Below are 12,085 nucleotides of genomic sequence, written 5' to 3' on the forward strand. Positions count from 1 at the left end.
AACCTCAGCAACTTTAAAATGTTTTGTGTATTTCAATGCCCAGAATTCCCCAGCTAATATGCTGTCAAAGAAATTCTGGCAGCTGAAGTCCATACATCTTAAAATTATTGACTATTAGAAATACTGCATTCCAATGGAAGACAATATCTGTAACTCAATATTGAACTGTTGAGTCCCTGATGCTCTATGAACTTGGTTGTTTGCTTATAGAAGTTTCATTGACATACTAGGTAACATCATCAGCTGCATTGTGTTTTGAGTTTAGTAGGCAATTCCAAAGACATCAACAAAGTTCAAAAGACTTACCAACGTTAAGGCTGATGCTCTTAATTCTGCATGGATCAAATACATATTACAATGTGATGAAAAAGAAAAGTATTTGTAGTATGACAATGGAGATCAGGCAAGCATCAATTCCTTACGTTAATTTCAGAAATGAAAATAGTGACCATCAATGGAAAGCATGGGAATGAGTAGCCAGACAACTTGGACATTTCACAACACAGCAACAATACTGGACCTTCAAGTCTGTTACCAATTATTTGTGCATCTGTTCCAGTGTCCATGAAATCAACGATCCTGTGCCTTTTCCTTGACTGCTATATAGACAATCAGCTTGCTCATTAAATTGCAATTGAATTTTATAAACCTAGCAGTGAAGTTCAACCATTACTGAATGAATCCTTCTTCATCAGAAAAAAGTGGTTAGAGCTAATACTAATTACTTATCCTCCTAATAAAGCAATTGTATTTAATCACAATGAGCTGGAATTATACCTTAATTAGCTGTGTAGCTAAGTGAAACTAAAGACTGATGTCTTTGGATACAGGCATATTAGTTTGCAATTTCATCATATTTAGTTTCTCAGGAAGAAATAATTCCATCTACATTTCCTTGATCATGGAAAACCACAAGTATGAACAAAGTCAATTTGTTACAAATGGAACTGCCAGTCTTCTAAACACAGGTATTGGCCCTGCTTCATGGAGGAATAGTGATTGGCAATAATTAACGAACTACTTAATAACACCTTTGGCTAACCCTGTGCTTTTTTCAGGGCCATAATAACCTGCCCATCCTCCCTTGCAAATAATTCAGGATTAGTTGCATGATGATTTTAGGCCAAGTATCAACATCTTTTTATTGGCCCTGGCTACATTTCCCCCCCAGCTTATTCAGTAATTTGGAAAGGAAAGAACTTCTCAATTCAGCTAATTATATTCCTAAATATCACTGTTTGTGTGAGAAGCAAGAGAGTTTATGGGTTTGATGAGACCCTTCAGTTATCTTACTGATGAGACTCTTCATCTATCTTACTTTTTTATCAATGTGCCCAATGAATATTTGGAGGAATGGAGCTGTTAAATTTCTATACTTTGAGTAATGAAGGGTTCCTTCAGTCTGATGGCCAGAACTAAAAACCCTTGACTGCCACTGCTGTAAGACAGAGGGACACGATAAGAGCTGCACACCGTATTCAATGACTCTCTGAAGTGGCTGAAAGAGGCATCTCAATCATTGTCACCAAGTTACCATTCTTGATGTGATAGAATGCGAAATTATTAGATATATGAGAGGAATCATTGCCTATTTAGTTATTGCTAAATATTAGATTGAAATGAAATGAAATCATATTTAATTATTGTCCTGTTCTCATCTACAATTTGTAGTGAGGTTGTTGCCCACTGCTGAAAGCACACTCTGTGGCTTAGTACTAATTACATCCCTTTGAATCTTCTTGCTAGTATGAGCCCCTTCCCTTAATAACTTATTCCTCCTCCTCTTAGCCTCTCCTCTTTAATTTCTAGCCTTTCACTTATGGACACCTATGCTGAATGGGAAGATTCACAATGAAATTATGACATCTATTCAATACGAGAAAAAAACTCCATGAAGATATTTAATTGGGCATTGGTGGTGTGGTGGTGCAGCGGTTAGAATACAGTATTGCAGGCTAATTCTGCCAACTGCAAGAAGTTTGATCCTGACTGGCTCAAGGTTGACTCAGCCTTCCATTTTTTCTGAGGTGGGTAAAATGAGGACCCAGGTTATTGGGGGCAATATGCTGACTCTGTAAAACTGCTTAGAGAGGGCTGTAAAACACTGAAGCAGTATATAAGTCTAAGTGCCATTGTCATTGCTATTTTTTTTGGATATATATATTCCAACCTGGTTTGATTTCTTACGACTATGATGCCTTGCTTTGTCTGTGAGTCAATGATTATAGAGTTCTGAGACCAATGCCTCTGAAGGAACAATGAGAAGCATATTAACAGTTTTACTGTCAGCAAAATAGCTATTTTTTAAAGAACCCCTGTCTCTCTCTTCTATACATTTGCAAGATATATTTGCTAGGACCACTCACCAAAAGGGGAAATAATTTTGCATTTATTGAAATAATTTCAGACAGCATGGCATTAAAACTTAATTTCTTTCTTTCTTGTGATTTATTTGCTTGTTTGCTTTTAAAAATTGTGCTACTTTGCTAATTATAATGCCATGCTTCATATTTTAGAAAAAAGAAACACAGAAGAAAAGAGAGACAGAAAGAAGCTTTTCCAATTTGTAGATTCTGGAATGATAATTATACTAGGGGAAAAAACAGAATAACTGTCATCATCACTTCCAAAAATGTTATTTTGTTTCTTAAGGTTCAAAGACAGGGACTATAGTTGTTTGTCTTTTTCCCCCTGTAAAACAATTTTCCTCAAAAATAGATTTCCATATACTTCCATGTCAGAATAAGAGGATGACAATATTTGGGTGTATGTTAAACCAGAAGTCTGCAAACTTCACTCCCCAATCAAGTGAAATTATTATCTAAAAAAAGAAGAACACACAGAAGAGTCTACATGGCAACTGTGTTTTATAGAGAACTCTAGTCTAGGAACAACTTTGCAGAATCAGCCCAATAAGACAGCAATGAGAAGCAGCACCCACTCTTTGACATGAGAGACCTCTGTTTTCTTCATACTACCTCCCAAGCAACCCTTCCCCCAAAACACTGCTCCTGCCGCAATGTGGGACAAATTATGACATTGCCTTGCAGCAATGTCACTCTGTAAGCTCCTTTATATATTTGGCTCATGATACTGTTGTAGGTAGAGCTTGCATTTGTACATGCTCAGATGCTGCAAAAACACAAGTGCTTTCTTGCTTACTAGCTAATTTTTAAAAGAACCTAAGCCCTACTGCTTTTTGCAGTAGTATTTGACTATTATAGCAATAGCACTATATAACTCTTCATAGTGCTTTTAAAGCCATCTGTAAGCGATTTACAGAGTCAGCCTATAGCCCCCAACAATCTGGGTCCTCATTTTATCCACCTCGGAAGGATGGATGGCTGAGTCAACCTTGAAAAGGTGAGGTTTGAACTGTTAAACTACAGCTAGCAGTCAGCTGAAGTATCCTGCAGTATTGCACTCTAAAAACTGCACCATCTCGGATCTTAACCTTAATTATGTTTCTGCTGGCCTATTGTTGGGTGGGGGAGAGGAAGAGGAAGAGGAAGGGAGGGCGGGAGGGCAGGCAGGGGGGGGGGGAGAGAGAGAGAGAGACCTTTGTGATTTATATTAAACTGTATGTTGCTTACTATTTTATTATATGTCTCTATGTCAATGTCTGTATTCCCCCTCCCTGATTTTATGTGAGCCGCCCTGAGTCCCCTCAGGGAAAAGGGCGGCCTACAAATATTAATAAAATCTAAATCTAAAATCTAAAAAAAAAATTAAACTGCTTACAGTACAAATGACTTTTTCTGTTTACCTGTTGTTTGTTCTTTTTAGCAGAAGAGAATTAGTGCAGAAGCGTATTGTCATTCTTAGTAGAGACACAGCAGTGGTGTTGCCAGAAATCTTCTATGGCCTGTGTACATTTGCTGGTCTTATGAATGTTTAGATCTGGAAAAAAGACAACATTGTGAGAAAAACTGCAGCCCTGCAGTTCTCCCTGCATTTGAAATAAACAAAGCCTGCCAAGGCAAAAATAGCTTATCCATCTAAGAATTAAGTACAGACCTAAATCCTCAATTTACGATCAGGATTGAGTTCAGAATTTCCACTTTACAGGTCATAACTGAAGTCAAACCCAATTTTGCTGCAATTGTATAGCTATCATTAAGTGAATCACCATAGTTGTTAAGCTAATTATGCAATCATTAAATGATCCAGCTAGGGAATTTATTGCCAGGTCCATGGTGGTAATCTGCAAAAAAGGTCACAAATTGTGGTCATGTGACCATAAGATACCGTAACTAGTTGTAAATGAGAGCTGATTACAAGGTGCTCAATTGCCAGATTGCAATCATGTGATCATGAGGGTGGTGCACCAGTCGTAAGTGCAAGTATAGGTGACAATTTGTTTCAGAGACTGTTGTAACTTTGAACTGTCATTAAATGAATGGCCATAAACTGAAGATTATCGGTATCCAACGGTCTGATGAAGTCACATTGCTTTTTAGAATTCACAGCAGCTGAAAGGATGGGATTTTATCTCTCTTGCTTGTTGTCTTCCTTTTTGTTTAGTTTTTTTTTTAAAAAATAGCACCTTAGTACTTATATGATTAGTACTGTCAACAATAAATTGTATGTATTGTACCTTGTCTTCCACATGATTGAAACCTGATCCTTTCTCATTACTTGTTGCACTACACTTAGAATCCCTGGCAGGATTCAAGGAGGCAATATTGCTAAGAAAGAAGATGGGATCCAAGGGTTAGAAATGAGCAGGATTATGGGGTGGCCAGCCACAGTAGTTCAAATCCCAGCTTCTCAGTTACTAAATTGAGAAGTAGCCCATCATTCCAACTGTATAGCAATGCAAAGTTGGGTCCATCCACCAATAACTACAGAATAGCATCAGACCAAGTTAAGAGGAAACCCAGGGGAGCAGCAGAAGTATTGTGAGAAATCAGATGGGTTTTCCTAAGTGAGTCCTCAATATAAGGAGGTGGCTTGAGAGCAAGAAGGAAGTAGATGCAAACTTTGCATGATGAAATTCAAATTAAGCAACAATTGAATGCTTTATGAAAAGAGGAGCTAGGAAGCTTGTGAAGGAGACATAGGAGAAAGGACAGAGACAAGAGAAAGAAATTTGTTCCATTTATTTTTCCATCCAGTGTCCTGACTAATCTCTTACTTCTGTAGATTGTACCAGGCAAGATAGCATACATATGTGAATGCCATTTGTGTGTATGTAGTGTGTGTGTGTGTGTGTGTGTGTGTGTGTGTGTAAATTTGTGGTACAAATTTACCTCCTTGGTTCACCGAGGAGCTCCGGGAGAAGAAGCGCCGGAGGAGACGCCTAGAGCACTTGTGGAGGTCCGATAAGTCCGAGTCGAACCGAGCACTCCTAACAACTTGCACCAAGGAGTACATCAGGGCACTTAGGGCAGCAAAAAGATCTCATATTGCCACCTTGGTTGCGTCCGCTGAGTCCCGCCCAGCCGCCCTGTTTAGGATAACCCGTTCCCTCCTAAATAGGAGGGATACGGGGGAACCCTTGCAGGGTAGAGCTGAGGATTATGCCCAATTCTTAGCGGAGAAAGTTGCTCGGTTTCGGTCGGACTTGGACTCCACCGCTGCAGATCCAGCCGGGACACAAGAGGATCACTTGGCAAACCATCTCTGGGTTGAGTTTCAGGATGTTGCCTCTGGGGATGTGGACAAGGCCATTCGAGCTGTGAGTGCCTCCACCTATATTCTGAACCCGTGTCCCTCCTGGCTGGTTGCCAACAGCAGTGAGGTGACACGTGGCTGGATCCAGGCGGTCATAACCACCTCCCTTCGGGAGGGGCACTTCCCCGCCGCACTTAAAACGGCGGTGGTGAGACCCCTCCTGAAGAAACCATCCTTGGATCCAGCCATTTTAAATAACTACCATCCTGTCTCCAACCTTCCCTTTGTTGGGAAGGTTGTTGAGAAGGTGGTGGCCTTCCAGCTTCAACGGGCCTTGGAGGAAGCTAGCTACCTTGACCCCTTCCAGTCCGGCTTCAGACCCGGTTACAGCACAGAAACCGCTTTGGTCGCATTGACCGATGATCTCTGGAGGGCCAGAGATGGAGGCCATGCGTCCATCCTGGTTTTCCTTGACCTCTCGGCGGCTTTCGATACCATCGACCATGGTATCCTTCTGCGACGACTGCGGGAGGTGGGGGTGGGAGGCACTGTCTTGCAGTGGTTCTCCTCCTACCTCTCGGACAGGTCGCAGTCGGTGTTGGTCGGGGGGCAGAGATCGTCCCTGAGGCCCCTAAAATATGGGGTGCCGCAGGGTTCGGTCTTATCCCCCCTACTATTTAACATATACATGAAACCGCTGGGCGAGATCATTCGGAGGCACGGGATAAAATACCATCAATATGTGGACGATACGCAATTGTATCTGTCCGCCCCGTGCCAACTCAATGAAGCGGTGGACGTGATGAACCAGGGTCTTGAGGCCGTTAAGAACTGGATGAGCGCTAACAAACTGGTACTTAACCCGGACAAGACCGAGTGGCTGTTGTGTTTCCCTCCCAACAATTTGGCTAATGTTCCATCTATCAGGCTGGGGGGTCAAATTTTATACCCCTCAGATAGGGTTCGTAACTTAGGAGTCCTCCTGGATCCACAGCTGACTCTCGACCATCATCTGTCGGCTGTGACCAGGGGGGCATTTGCCCAGGTTCGCCTGGTCCGCCAGTTACGACCCTACCTGAATCGGGAGGCTCTCACAACAGTCACTCGAGCCCTTGTGATCTCTAGGCTGGAATACTGCAATGTGCTCTACATGGGGCTGCCCCTGAAGTGCATCCGGCGACTGCAGTTAGTTCAGAATGCGGCCGCGCGAGTGATAGTGGGCGCACCTCGGTTCGCCCACATAACACCCATCCTCCGCGAGCTGCACTGGCTACCTGTTGATCTCCGGGTGCGCTTCAGGGTGCTGTTGACCATCTTTAAAGCCCTTCATGGTAGTGGATCTGAGTACTTGAGAGACCGCCTTCTGCCGATTACCTCCCTCCGACCGATAAGATCGCACAGACTGGGCCTCCTCCGAATTCCATCCGCCAGTCAATGTCGACTGGCGACTACACGGAGGAAAGCCTTTTCTGTTGCAGCTCCGACCCTGTGGAATGATCTCCTCATCGAGATACACACCCTCACCACCGTCCAGGCCTTCCGTGCAGCCCTCAAGACCTGGCTATCCCAACAGGCCTGGGGATAAGCCTCTAATTTGCCCCACCCGAGTGTTGAATGTTGAATGCAAGTTGTGTTTTTATTATTTTATTTTGCTCACATATTGTTTATTTTGAATTGCACCCCCTCCCTAATGATTGTAAGCAGCCCTGAGTCCCCTCAGGGAAAAGGGCGGCCTATAAATCCTAATAAAATACTAAAATACTAAATATGGTTCCTCACAGTCATCTAGATGTTTAGGCTGGATTTGTCACTACTACTACTACTACTACTACTACTACTACTACTACTACTAGTAGTAGTAGTAGTATGTCCAATGTTTATTTTGTACAGGTCAATGCTGCATACATAATGCTCCTTCTACTTGGTTTCCTCATAATAATAATCCTAGGCATAAACTTATACTGAGATTGAAATTCCTCTTGTCACCTTCATTGTGGCAACCGGAAATGGAAGTCTTGAATGTGTAGAATGGCATGGTTTGCTAAAAACTGAATGTGAGAGAAGGCAGAGAAGAAGGTGGGAGAATGGTGGCTAAAATTAAGGATAACACTGAGGCCTGAGGAATCTGAACAGTAGATTTGTTAAATACAGCTCTTGTAGAACAAGGGACAATTCATAAATGTGAACAAGGTTAATATAAGGAAGAAAAAAAATGATGGGAATGAAAAACAGCATTTTTTTCCCTTTAACCAGACTGGGACACAGTAACGTGTGGCCAGGTACAGCTAGTATATATATAATATATAATGCATTAATACAATATAAAAATCTGTACAGTATTCCGACAAATTTAAGGGATGGAGAATAACAATTTAGAAATATTTCAGAAAATGATTGTCAAGACTAAATTAATTCGTCCCTCCTAAACAGCATTCCCAGAAGAGCTGTACCCTCTATATATAGTTTGCAAATTTGTTTGCTTTTTAGGCATGAAGAAATGAAAGTTTTACTAGAAGAGTTGCAGCTTGCCTCTGTTCTTCCTTGAAACTGATTGAAAGAAAGCCTCTGAAAGATGGATGGCAACCTGAGAGTTATGTATCAAGAGGCCTGAGAAAGTCTGAGTGTAATAATAGGGAAAGACAGGTGGTTTCTTCCTTGAACATCTCCATGGAGCACAGTCTGCAGGTTCACACCCTGAACAAAAGCCAGCTGTAGTTTGGAATTCTCAACTAACGAAAGCATAACAGTTTTACCTCTCTCTGTCTTTTCCTTTGTCTGAAAAGAAAATGTTTGCAACACCTTAGTGTCATTGCTTTGTATGTTTAGTTAGGTTAAGAGTAAAGTACAGCTGGTGTACCTTGCCTGCAGCAGTACACCGTAGAGAACACTATGATAAGATTATCCGTTCAGTAAGGAGACAATTTATATAGGCAGATTTGGAGAGTTACATTCTTAGGCACAATGAAATGACAACTTTCAATCATAAGTCAGTTGGGCAGCAAAATCTTGGCCCCAAATTACCATGCCTCCAGTGCCATCACCTGAAGCAGCAGCTTCATTTTGCTTAATGGCCAATCCTGCATTTCTAGTATTCCCACCTGATGTTTGAATATTTAAGGTACGACTTTAATTGCACTGCTGTTATAATACGTGTCTGCATCAGTGTCACTCAGCCTTCAGATTCATTATTTTTAACTGACAGGGAAATGCCAAAATGCAAGCAGATCCGAAGAGAAAACTGTACTCTGTTCTACAACACATATGACAACAGGACTAATTAAGACTGGAGATGTCTTCATTGAAGTAAAGCTCAGTGCAGGCTGATATAAAGTGATGGAGTATAATCCCCAAAACAGGAGAAACAGTATAATCCTCAAAACTCATTGCTTTCTATTATTGGTGTCCTAGCAGGACAGAGGACAGCTCTTCCCTGTACTATTCACAACAATTAAACAATTTTAAAGTCAACCCAAGTAGCGTATTAAAAAAAACCCTCTCTTTAATGTAAACATGTCATAATTAGATTTTATCGTTTTCCCCAAAGCCAGAGAAAATAAATATTTGTTCATTTTGTTCCACCAAGAATAGCGCTACGCTATTTTGTATGAGTCATATGCAAACATATTTGCATAGGGCAAGAAAATTTTACCATCTAATGTCACTTTTACCTTTTATCATCTCTAATGCTGTTTGACTATTCATACAAATCTGTAATGAAAGTGGAATCTGAATCTCAGTGGATACCAATCTTAGTTAATTTGAGTGCTGGAAATACGAGCTGTATTTTGCAATTCCCAACGTACATAGACAGTTGCAATTTGCTTAAATATATATTTTGCTATAAATAGATAGATTGGCTCTATCTATCTTTGCTTCAATTAGGTTTCCATTGTTTAAATATTTCAAAGACTATAAAGTAGTCTCTGCAAGTAGATATTAATAATTCTGTTATATTCAATTCCTACTTCAACTGTTAAATTCAGCACTTAGCCTTGATCGAGTCACTGTTTTAGGTTCGAAAGGATATGCAATGTTGAAGCAAGGTTAGAACATACTTTGAACAGAAAGATCATCTCACAAGAAACATGTTATTGGATTGTTAACAATTGAAGGCCTTCCTACAAATATGTACCATAAGACTATATAAAACTACCTGTAGAGTTTATTATTCATAAGTGACAGAGAGTCTTCCATCGCAAACTGCCTAAACTTTATGGGATTAAAAACATATTCACCCACATAAAATAAGTAGATTGGCTCCAATCATAGTTAGAGTAGTTCTGCTGAAATAAGTAGACATGTGTTAGACAAGGCTTAGCAAAAGGGGAAGAATCTTGTTGATTGCTTTTTATGTATACCTCTTAAATTCAGTTTTACCTAGCAATATGTATACTGCAAGGGTGGGTTCCAGCAGTCACTATGTGTGCATGCTCAGTACAATAAAAATTGTTCTGTGTATGCGCAGAAGCAAAAAACATGACGGACAACCTGTTCGGAATTTGGATTTGGATTTGGATTTATTCAACTTGTATGCCGCCCTATTCCCAAAGGGACTCAGGGCGGCTGAACAAAAGCCAAGGGGAGGGGAACAAATACAAAAAAGTAAGACAAAAACAAGACAACAATACAAACAATTTAAAAAACACAACAAGCACAACCAATTCGAGTAGGGGTGAAACTCAACAACCCCAGGCCTGCTGGGACAGCCAGGTCTTAACGGCTATACGGAAAGCCTGAAGGGTGGCGAGGGTCCAAATCTCCATGGGGAGATCGTTCCAGAGAGCCAGAGCAGCCACAGAGAAGGCCCTCCTCCGGGTGGTCGACAGCCGGCATTGGCCAGTAGATGGAATTCGGAGGAGGCCTAATCTGTGGGATCTAATGGGTTTATGGGAGGTAATTGGCAGAAGGCGGTCTCTCAAGTATCCAGGTCCAATACCATGTAGGGCTTTATAAGTGACGACTAGCACCTTGAAGCGTATCCGGAGACCAATAGGCAGCCAGTGCAGCTCGCAGAGGATAGGTGTAACGTGGGTGTACCGAGGTGCACCCACAATCGCTCACGCGGCTGCATTCTGGACAAGCTGAAGTCTCCGAGCACTCTTCAAGGGCTGCCCCATGTAGAGCGGGGGCATACAGGCCTGGGTTGCTGCTGGTTCCAGTGACCCAGGCTGCCAAATCACTACCGGTTCAGACCAGTTTGGGTAGAAACTCACCACTGAGATACTGACAGACAGTTGTCCTAATATATTTGATAGCTTTAGAATTTTTCAAAAGAATTTTTCAGTCAAAAAGTGAATACAATATTATGCTGTATATACTGTACAGCAAGGGTGTCAAACGATTTCATTGAGGGCTACATCAGGGTTGTGTTTGACCTTGGGTCAACTTGGTGGGCATGGCCAACTGGGTGGGTGTGATTAGTTTGATGCTACTCCTCAAACTGCTGACATGTTCTCTCTTTGCACTGAGTAGACCAGGCCAAAGCTATGCCGAACTGATCTTTCTTCTTCACATTGTGTAGACCTGGATGGCCCCACTGGCTGTATCCATCCACATCATGGGCTGTATCTGGCCCATGGGCCTTGAGTTTGACACCCCTGCTGTATAGCATGAAAATAGCATACAAAACAAACTAGATTCTAGGACAACACAAAAATGTCTAAACAAACTGGATTACAAATCCATGCAATGGCTACTTTATGTGGTTTTTAAAATCCATTGAGCTTAATTTATAGAACTTGTTATGACAGAATGTAGTGACCCTATACTTTGTTTTAACTACTTTACAGAGAAGGACAGTTCTTATCACTTAGTGAAAACAGATCATGATGTTAAGTGGAACTTTTGGGATCAGAAGTAGTTTTTTTTAAAAAAAGTTGCTTGCTGGAAGAAAGCTTTGTGGACTGCTCAACGGCATCCAGAAGGCCATTATTACAAATAGGATTCAAAGCAAAATGTATGCATGATTTAAACAGTTGTGATTTATTTAGGTTGTTACAATATGAACTGAAGCAAAGAAGGATAAATAAGCAAATTAAAAAGCTAATAGATACTATGGCACAGAAATGAAGAAAATGAAAGAAGTAAGAATATGGTAGAAATGATAAGAAACATGGTTCACAATGAACTGAAAACGAGAGAAAGAAAGAGGAAATAGAAGGCAGTGTCAGAAGTTTCAGGGAATGTGGCATTGGTTGCAACATATCATAGAATCAAAGAATCATAGAAGGCCAAAAACAAGCATTCTCATATCGTATCATCAAATGGTTGTTCAATAGTTTCTTGAAAACCTCCAGTGATAGAGCACTCACAACTTGGGAAGCATGGTTTTCCACTGCTTAACAGTTCTTACTGTCATGAAATTCATCCTTATTTCCATGTTGGATCTTCCTCTGATGTGCTTCCACCCATTACTTCTTGTCCTACCACTGGTGCTATGGAGAATAAATCAACACCCTTGTTCCTGTGG

At 41.1% G+C, this 12,085-nt stretch overlaps 1 protein-coding gene across 2 annotated transcripts in view; it reads left to right on the top strand.

Annotated features, from left to right (window-relative positions):
* LRFN2 (leucine rich repeat and fibronectin type III domain containing 2) overlaps nt 1-12,085 on the top strand; it is a 311,809-nt gene that overhangs the window by 277,159 nt on the left and 22,565 nt on the right. The gene's annotated exons all lie outside the window — the stretch shown is intronic.

This window comes from Thamnophis sirtalis, unplaced genomic scaffold (assembly GCF_051295495.1).
Source record: "Thamnophis sirtalis isolate CommonGarterSnake01/CBP01778 unplaced genomic scaffold, rThaSir2_p1.2 scaffold_6, whole genome shotgun sequence".
Lineage (NCBI taxonomy): Eukaryota > Metazoa > Chordata > Lepidosauria > Squamata > Natricidae > Thamnophis > Thamnophis sirtalis.